We start from the raw sequence: 7926 nt of genomic DNA, 5'->3' as shown, positions 1-7926 counted from the left end.
AGTGCAGCAAAAGGCAAAGGAACAGGAGATGCATTTGGGCCCCCACAGGCATTCCTTGGGACACCTGGGCTGTGCTGTAAAACCCAGGTTGTGCTGTAAACCAGTTCCTATTTTATTAATAAGAACTCCCTATTTCATTAATAAACCCATTTTTATCCATTATTTTTATACTTTGGGGGTGTTTTGGCACCTGGTGTGTGGATCTCACCATGCCCCAGAGCTGCAGGAGTCAAACCAGCAGGCCCAGGCGCTGGAGAGCGAAGCGGGTTTCATTCAGCTTTGGGAATTTAGTCCTTTCTGCTCCTCAAACATCCCGTGTGGAATCTCCTGGAGGGACTGGTGTGAAGGTGGGAGGTCTGGACTCCAGTCTGGGGAGGTTGGAATGGGCTCCACCTCATGACAAGGTGCTTATTCCCAAGTATTTGCAGTCACTCAGCTCCTCTCCAGCAGAATCCGCTGGTGCCTCTTTGTGTCCCAGGACTGGGAGCAGCCTGGGAGCTCTGGGCTTGGAATGCTCCAAAAATTCCCTGGCTGAATGGATGCATTTCCACTTGTGATCCACAGCCCTCTCCCAAAAGTGAAGGAATCCAGAGTGCCCCAAGCACAGATCTGGGACATGGCAGGGAAGAGCAAGACCTGCCAAGTCTGGGCTCAGTTCCTTATTCCAGCCTGGTTTGCAGAAGGAATTAGAAAGATGCCCAGTCTGGCAGAGCAGGGAAGGTGAGGGAGCAGACAGGAGCAGGTGGAGGGGCTGGGAGAGCACCCCCACAGCCCACACCCCTCTTTACAACCCCAGTGTGTTTGAGGAGCCCGAGCCCTGTCCCTGTGCAGGGCTGGGCACACCTGGGGGTGACAGATGGCCGCGGGCTGTCCCCAGGCTGAGCACACAGCGCAATCTGCTGCTGCTCCAGCCCCTGCTCCTGGCACCTGGAACAGGGCAGGGAAGGAGGAAACCTGTGCAGAGGGAGATGGGGATTGCCCCATCCAGCCAGATTTCGGCTGGAAGCAAGCACCCACTCTTCACTTTGTGAAATATAGAACTAAATTTAATTTCATGTTATTTTGCTTTTCCTGGGCGTTGCCCTGGGATGGAGCAGGAGCAGGTGCTGCTCAGAGCTGGTGAGGACACAGCAGCCCCAGGGTGGGACACCAGCTTGGACATGGGAGGATGTGTGGGCTGTGGGGGTCCTGTGATGACAGCAATTTTGGGGACACCATGGGGACACTGTGGCCTTGGGGACACTGTGGCCTTGGCCTCATCTCACCTGCCTGGCAGAGCAGGGGAGGTTTCCCAGCATTTCCAGGTGGAGGCCCATGTTCCTGGTGGAGCAGAGGGAGCAGGAGGATGCCCCGGTGACACCAATGACATTCCCACTCAAACTGGTTTTGTCCTCCCCTCTTCTCCTGTCTCCACAGCCACCCTTGGTGGTCCTGCCACGCACACCCAACCTTTTGGATGGAATTCTCCACTGCAGTGTTGAGCTTGGAATCCCTCAGGAAGTTGCTCTGGATGGATTTATCTCCCAGCACCCTGCCATGGAAAACATCTCCTCCAACTCCCCTGCGCCCACCTACACTTACGAACAATGATTTTACCCGGGATGCTTCACTCAACCCCACAAACCCTGCAGGTGAAACAAGCTTCCTGGTGGGAAAAAACCAAGCAGGGTGGGAAAAAAAAAACCAGGCAAGGCGAGTGACAGTGATGGCACAAAGCCTGGGAGCGACGTGGAGCCCCCGGCGAGGCGCAGATAAGGAGCGCTCGCGCCGTATCGCGGGCGCCCCATCAATCACGCGTCCGTCTCCCACCGCCCAGCGAGGTGGGAATGCACGGTGGGATCACTGTCAGCCAGGAGCAGCAGCCAGGAGCAGCAGCCAGGCTGGGAATGCTGTGCCCAAGGGGACACCACAGTGGTGGCCTCAACGCCGGCCGGTGGCTTCCCAGGAAGGACCAGGCAGGATTGTCATGGTATCTGTTCTCCTCAAGCCAGGTCCCATAAGCTCTTAGAGATCTATATCACACTCAGCTACCTTAGAAGCCACACAATCAGCAAGATGGCTTCTGTGGTAGTGTTAGAAACAGAAAAGTTTTAATAAAAGGTAAAATAACAAAGCTCTTTACAGAGAAAAGTCGAGCCCAGGTGTAAGAAGTTCTTGCTCCTGGTAAAACACCTCACAGAAGCCATTAGTTTCTTTGTTCTCTTCTTTTTCTAGTAAATTGATTAGGCAAGACTTTTTGGCTTTTGTCCCATTGGCTGTCCTAAAGTTTGAGGTGAAGTTCCCCAAATCCTATGAGATATCTTTTCACTAATTGAAGAAAGAAACTTCTAATCTTTCTTCCTTTTTAAAGACACAAAAGAAGAAACTTCTAATCTTTCTTCCTTTTTAAAGACACAAAAGATAGTTTTGTCACTCCATCAACAAGGGGCACATTCCTATATCATCCCCAGTGGAGACAGGGCCACAGGGAAGGTTTGGAATGGACATCAGGGAAAGGTTTTTCATCCAGAGGGTGGCCAGGCACTGAACAGGCTCCCCAGGGAATGGTCATGGCTCCAACCCAACTCAGGGATGCTCAGGGCGGGATTGTTGGGGTGTCTGTGCAGGGCCAGGAGCTGGAATGGATGATGCTGGTGGGTCCTTCCAGACCAGGATATTCCATGATTCTCTTATTATCTGGGACATCAGAGTGCTGCTTGTCTGGTTTTCCATCTGGGAATGCTAATGGCTTCCACATGGAAAACCTTGGTGGGAGCATTGGCTGCTGACCCTCCCGGGAATTCCCTGTGTGCCACAGCGGATCCCAGTGGGAGAAGATCACAGCACCAAGGACATTCCTTGGAAACCCTGCCACATCCCAAATGACAGCAGGGCAGAGCTCCAGGGGCTCTTCAAAGCTGGGCTGGGAAGGGCTCATTCCCAAGTTCTTCCACTTCTGTGGGAACGGCTGGTAGGAAAAGTGGAATCCCAGTGGAACAGGGCAGATATTGTGGGGTGGGAGGAGGGACAAAATCTGTCTCTGGGGTCTCTGTGCCCAGGAACCCAACCCTGGGGGAAGCTTCTCAGCCAGGAAAAGGAGAAAGTGAGAAGGATGAGGAGGGAAACACAGACAGAGTGGGACACGGATTTGTGGGAGCCATCTGGGGAAGGCACATGGAGCCGGGGGGCTCTGGGCAGGACTTGGCCCACTCAGGATGGCCTGGGAGCAAAACCCCCCAGCTTTCCCTCACCCCTGCTCCCTCCGTGCCCCCCGAGGGGCTCCTCAGCCCTGCCTGGCCGCGTTAGGAGCCTGCCCTGGCAGCTGCTGCAGTTACACATTAACCGGGACAGCAGCGCTGCTCTCCCTCCCCTCCGGAACCAGCCCCGGCCCGGCTGCCCTGGCTAATGTGTAACCCCGGCCCTGCTGCTCCCGCCCGCCAGCGTGTCCCAGTAGCTAGGCTGGCTCGGGAGCCGGGCTGTGCAGGGACAGTGTTTGATCTCCTCGGCTTTTATGGATAAATGTTTTTCCAGCAGCCCTGGATGCTTCCTTGTGGGCACAGAGCAGCCTGAGGGACAGAAGGACCAAGCCCAGCTTGCACAGGGACTGTTTTCCTGTTAAATCCTGCTGATTTTCCTGGGAATGCTGGGAACTGGGCTGCTGGAGTCTGTGCTGCTCAGCTCAAGGTGTTGGGTGGCTCTTGCTCATCCCCACACAGCCACTGCCAAAGGAACAACTAAAAAATACCTGTGTTGGCTCTTCTCCTTAGTGAGACTCAAGCTTTTGGGGCTGTGGAGGCACCCTTAGGGATGCGCCCCTTTTTTTTACCCACTCAGATTGAATTTCTGGGACTCAAACCCTGTGAGAAGCAGGAGAAGCCATTGGGGCGATGGGATGAGCGGAGATGGGATCCTGCAGTTCCAACAAGAAAAATGTGCCCATTTTTGTTGTTTTTTTCTCCCCCTCCTTTTTTTTCCTTTAATAAATTAAGTATTTATGCTGGATAATGCCCATTGAGGGTTTGTTTCCTCCTCTTTGGCTCCACTGAGCAAACTCCTGCAGCAGTAGGTCACATTCGTACTAATCAGGATGCTGAATGCTGCCTCTAATCCAAAGTTTTCCATCAAAGGGAAGGTTCTGAGTCATGTAATGAATATCAGGAGGGTTCTGCTCTTCAAAGGTGGAGAAAAGTTGATTCTTTTTGAGATAAAACTCGCTGTTTGGAAAAAAAAAAAGATAATTTGAAGTAAAGCTGAAAGTAAAGCTTATCACCAAATATTATTCACAGCAATAGCAAGGTCTGCTTTCCTCCCCCCTGGAAGGCTCACCAAACCCCTATTTGAGTGAGAGACAGAGGAGAAATTGGCTGGATTTTGGATTTTCTAGGAATTTGGGGGCCTTGGAAATGCTCCTGGCTGGGAGTGTGGAGGGGGTGATTCTTGGTTTTGCTGAGCGGCATTGGCAAACCCGGCTCCATCCCCAGGGATTTGCTGTAAATTTGGGGGGAAAATTTGGAATTACATGGGCCTTCAGTCGCTGTGCAGGCAGAGCAAAGCAGCAGGGAGGCCTGAAAAAGGAGGAGAATACATGGAAAAGAGGGGAAATACTGGGGATCACCAGCACTGTGAGCTGTACAGGGGGTGCCCCATCCCTGGCCAGGCTGGATGGGGTTTGGAGGAACCTGGGACAGTGGAAGGTGCCCCAGCGCAGGGGGTGGCTCTGGATGAGATTTAAAGGCTTCTCCAAGCCAAACCATTGTGGGATGGCTCCATGAATCCCTCTCCATTCCAAGCTTTTCCAGGGAGCAGGGATGCAGGTGAGCTGCTGCAGCTCCTGCCCGGGGATTAGCCGGGTGCTGAATGCCTGACCTGTGCTGCTCCCAGGGTAATTACTGGGCTGTGAGGGGGAGGCAGGAGATTCCTGGGCTTCTCCTCGCCGTGCTGAACCCATTGGGGATTTTTTTCCCTTCTCAGGTAGCACTCCAAGGCGGTGGAAGGAAACCGAAGGAGCTCGGAGTCCCTTTTGTGCCTCTGTAATCTCAGGGTTGATTTGAATGTTCCCCTCGCGGTCATTTCCCGAGCCCCTCTCCCTTTTCATGTCCAGCATCTCGTGTTGAATAACTCCTCGGGCTCTGTAATTTCGGGATCAACAACGGCGCTGACAATGGAGAACAAATTACGCGGGGAGAGGAGCCCGCAGCCCCAGCTTTATTCTGCTGCGTGTGTGCATCCCTAATCCAAATTAACACCGGGATCAACTTTCTCCCGGGCTACTCGGGCTCGGCTTCGCACAAAAGACAGAGAGAGCTTCGGCCACCTTCAATAGCTGAGAGCACCCCGGGGCTCAGGAGGAAAACACGTGGCTGCAGCAGGGAGAGCAGAGGGAAAGGAAAGATTGGGAAAGCGGGAGAAGGGGTTGGGGTTTCTGAAGCCAGGCTCTCTTTGGTTCCTGTTTCTCCAGCTCCCAGCAGGATGGAGCTGGAAGGGGAAGTGTGTGGATGTGGAATCTCGGTTTTCCTTGGGTTTGGAGCTGATCCGGGATCAGGGATGCTCAGGCCGTGTTTAATCCCCAGCGGGGCGTCCTGTGCGGTGCAGTGCTCGTCCTCTGCCCTCCTGCCTCTCCCTGAAGCAGCAAACAGGAGGAGGATCATCATTGGTAAAAAATAACCCCAAAAACCCTCAAGAAACCCTAGCAGAGCATCTCCTCCCTCACCCTCAGTGTTCACAGCCCAGGCTCACCTTGGCTCCCCATGCCTGTGATTCCAGAGCTCGGAGCCGCTCCTGAGGCATGCCCACCCCAATTTTGCCCCGAAATCCCCACAATTTGGGGGCTGCACCCCTCTCCACCCTCTGGCACCCCCAGGAGGTGTCACCCAGGTGAGCAGCAGGGATGGGAGCAGCATCCCGGGGCTGCGGGGCTGCTCATCACTCACTCACCGGTGAGCCTGTCTGCAGCCCGGCGAGGGGACGATGACAGCTCCGTCAGAGGGGTTCAATGGCTCGTTCTTCACGTGCTGGCCACCTGGCTTATTCGCCTTGAACTTCCCGCACTGGCTCCCAGAGCCCTGCATTATCTCCCTGAAGGACACCCGCGATAATTTCATTCAGCGCGGGGCTGTCTGTAAAGAGAATAAATGAAAAGACTTAACGCGGCAAGAGGACGTGAGACGTGTCAGCGCTGGCGGCGGCTCGCTGAATATGCAGCGAGTCCTCCTCAACTTCAGGCAATTGAAGAGCTTGAAATAAATTCACCAACTCTCGTAAGGGAAAAAAAAAAAAAAGAAGAAAAAAAAAGAAAAGAAAAAAAGTGAAGGAAGTGCGTTACCGGGGTGGCAGGTGTCAAGTGACTCGGCGTTTTAACATTTTCATTATGCTCGGCGAGTGTAAACAGCGGAGCCAGCCAAGGTTTTCCCTCCCTACAAATCGCGTTTGGGCTCCCGAACGCCCCGTGGTGAGCCCGGAGCCAGCACGAAACTCCCGGGAACGGGTGCGGGAAGCTGGGCTCGTTCCCAGGGTGACAAGTGTGGAGATGGATTGGTCACAGCTCGGTTTCCCTGTCCCCTCCTCAGCCCCTGCCAAGGGAAGGGCTGATCCCAAGGGAAGTGCCTGCGGAGGCTTCCCAGCTTTTGGGGCCTGAGATCCTGCTGGATTTGGCCGCTGTGGCACAGAGAGGGACGTTCCAGTGGGATTCGGGATGTTCCAGTGGGATTAGGGAGCTGCCGGGAGCTGGGGCTCCCACTGGGGACCATCCAAGGTGTCCCTTGGGTTCCTCGGGAGGCTGGGAAGTTCTGGGTGCTTGGAGAGCCTTGGGAAAAGGAGTTTTGCTCTGGAGGCTGATGCACAGCGACGATGATCCCAAATAATCCATCGGGGAAGTGGATTTGGGGATGGAATGGTGATGGGAAGAGCGGGAAGAGCACCAGCGGGTGGGTGCTGGCCAGGAGATGCCGTGGGTCACTCACTGGCGGCACCGGAGCTTTCCTCAGTGAGGGACGGCTGGAAAACTCGGGATGGGCTCCGGCTGGAAAACTCGGGATGAGCTCCGGCCCGGGCGGGATGAATGGAGCGGGGCTGGCGGCGCCCACGGCACAAAGCGGCGGCTCCTTTGTGCCTGCCCGGCTCGGGAGCTCTCGGCATCCGCCGCGGGCTGAAGTGGCTCTTGGACTGTTTAAAGGTTGAGTGCTGCTGCTCCGAGTGACGGGAGGCAGATTCGGTTAAATAAACACGGCGGCTTAGAGAGAAATTGAAGGTGACGCCGAGAGCTGGAGCAGAATTTAATGTTGGCAGCCGCCTTCCAGCGCGGCTCTCCTGCCGCATCCCTTTGGAACCGGCCAGGACACACTACCTGGAATGCTGGGGACGGGGAATGGGGGCTCGGAAGGGTGGCACAAACAGGGAACCCGCTGCAGGTAATTCCTGAGCTTTTCACGCCGCCCCCGGGCAATAGGAGAGCCTGGGTTTGTTCCCAGGGTTTGTTTCACCGGGCTGCCCCCGTGCCCTGTCACGCCGCAGAACCCTTCAAAATGTCCCTCGGTCACTCCTGTCTCCGGTTTTCCACCCTCGCCCCCCAAACCCCGGTGTTCGTCCTGGGGTTGTGTCCGTGGGGCCCTGAGGGTTTGGGTTCAGAAAGGGCTTTTTTGGGGGGTCCCTGGGCTGCGGTTTGCTCGGGAGCTGGAGCAGATCTCCCTCCTGCTCCCTGCCCTGTCAGCACATGGGAATTCCCCTGGAGGCAGAGAGAGGAGAATCCCAAAGGTCGGAGCAGGAATTTCCCCTCCCTCTGCAGCGATTCACCACCTCTGCCCCAGGGGGAAAATCCCACCGGATTTTCCTGTGGGGAGAACTTCCCCACCCAAATACGTGATGGTGTTGAAGCAGAATTGTTTCTCTGCTCCGAGGATACCCCCTGGTACAGCCCTCTCCATGGCGGTGGAATTCCATCCTGGAATTCCC

The 7926-nt window shown here is 55.2% G+C and overlaps 1 long non-coding RNA gene across 1 annotated transcript; it reads right to left on the bottom strand.

Moving 5' to 3' along the window:
- Positions 1-2141: 2141 nt before the first annotated feature.
- On the bottom strand, positions 2142-6441 carry LOC141728465 (uncharacterized). The gene is made up of 4 exons (XR_012579385.1): positions 6302-6441; positions 5914-6095; positions 4846-5599; positions 2142-4193 (listed from the first exon to the last, which is right to left on the bottom strand). It is a non-coding gene; the product is annotated as an uncharacterized LOC141728465 (long non-coding RNA).
- Between the last annotated feature and the right edge of the window lie 1485 nt (positions 6442-7926).

This window comes from Zonotrichia albicollis, chromosome 3 (genome assembly GCF_047830755.1).
Source record: "Zonotrichia albicollis isolate bZonAlb1 chromosome 3, bZonAlb1.hap1, whole genome shotgun sequence".
Taxonomy (NCBI): domain Eukaryota; kingdom Metazoa; phylum Chordata; class Aves; order Passeriformes; family Passerellidae; genus Zonotrichia; species Zonotrichia albicollis.
Note: the sequence above shows the minus strand (reverse complement) of the source record. Positions and strands in the feature narration are given on the sequence as shown.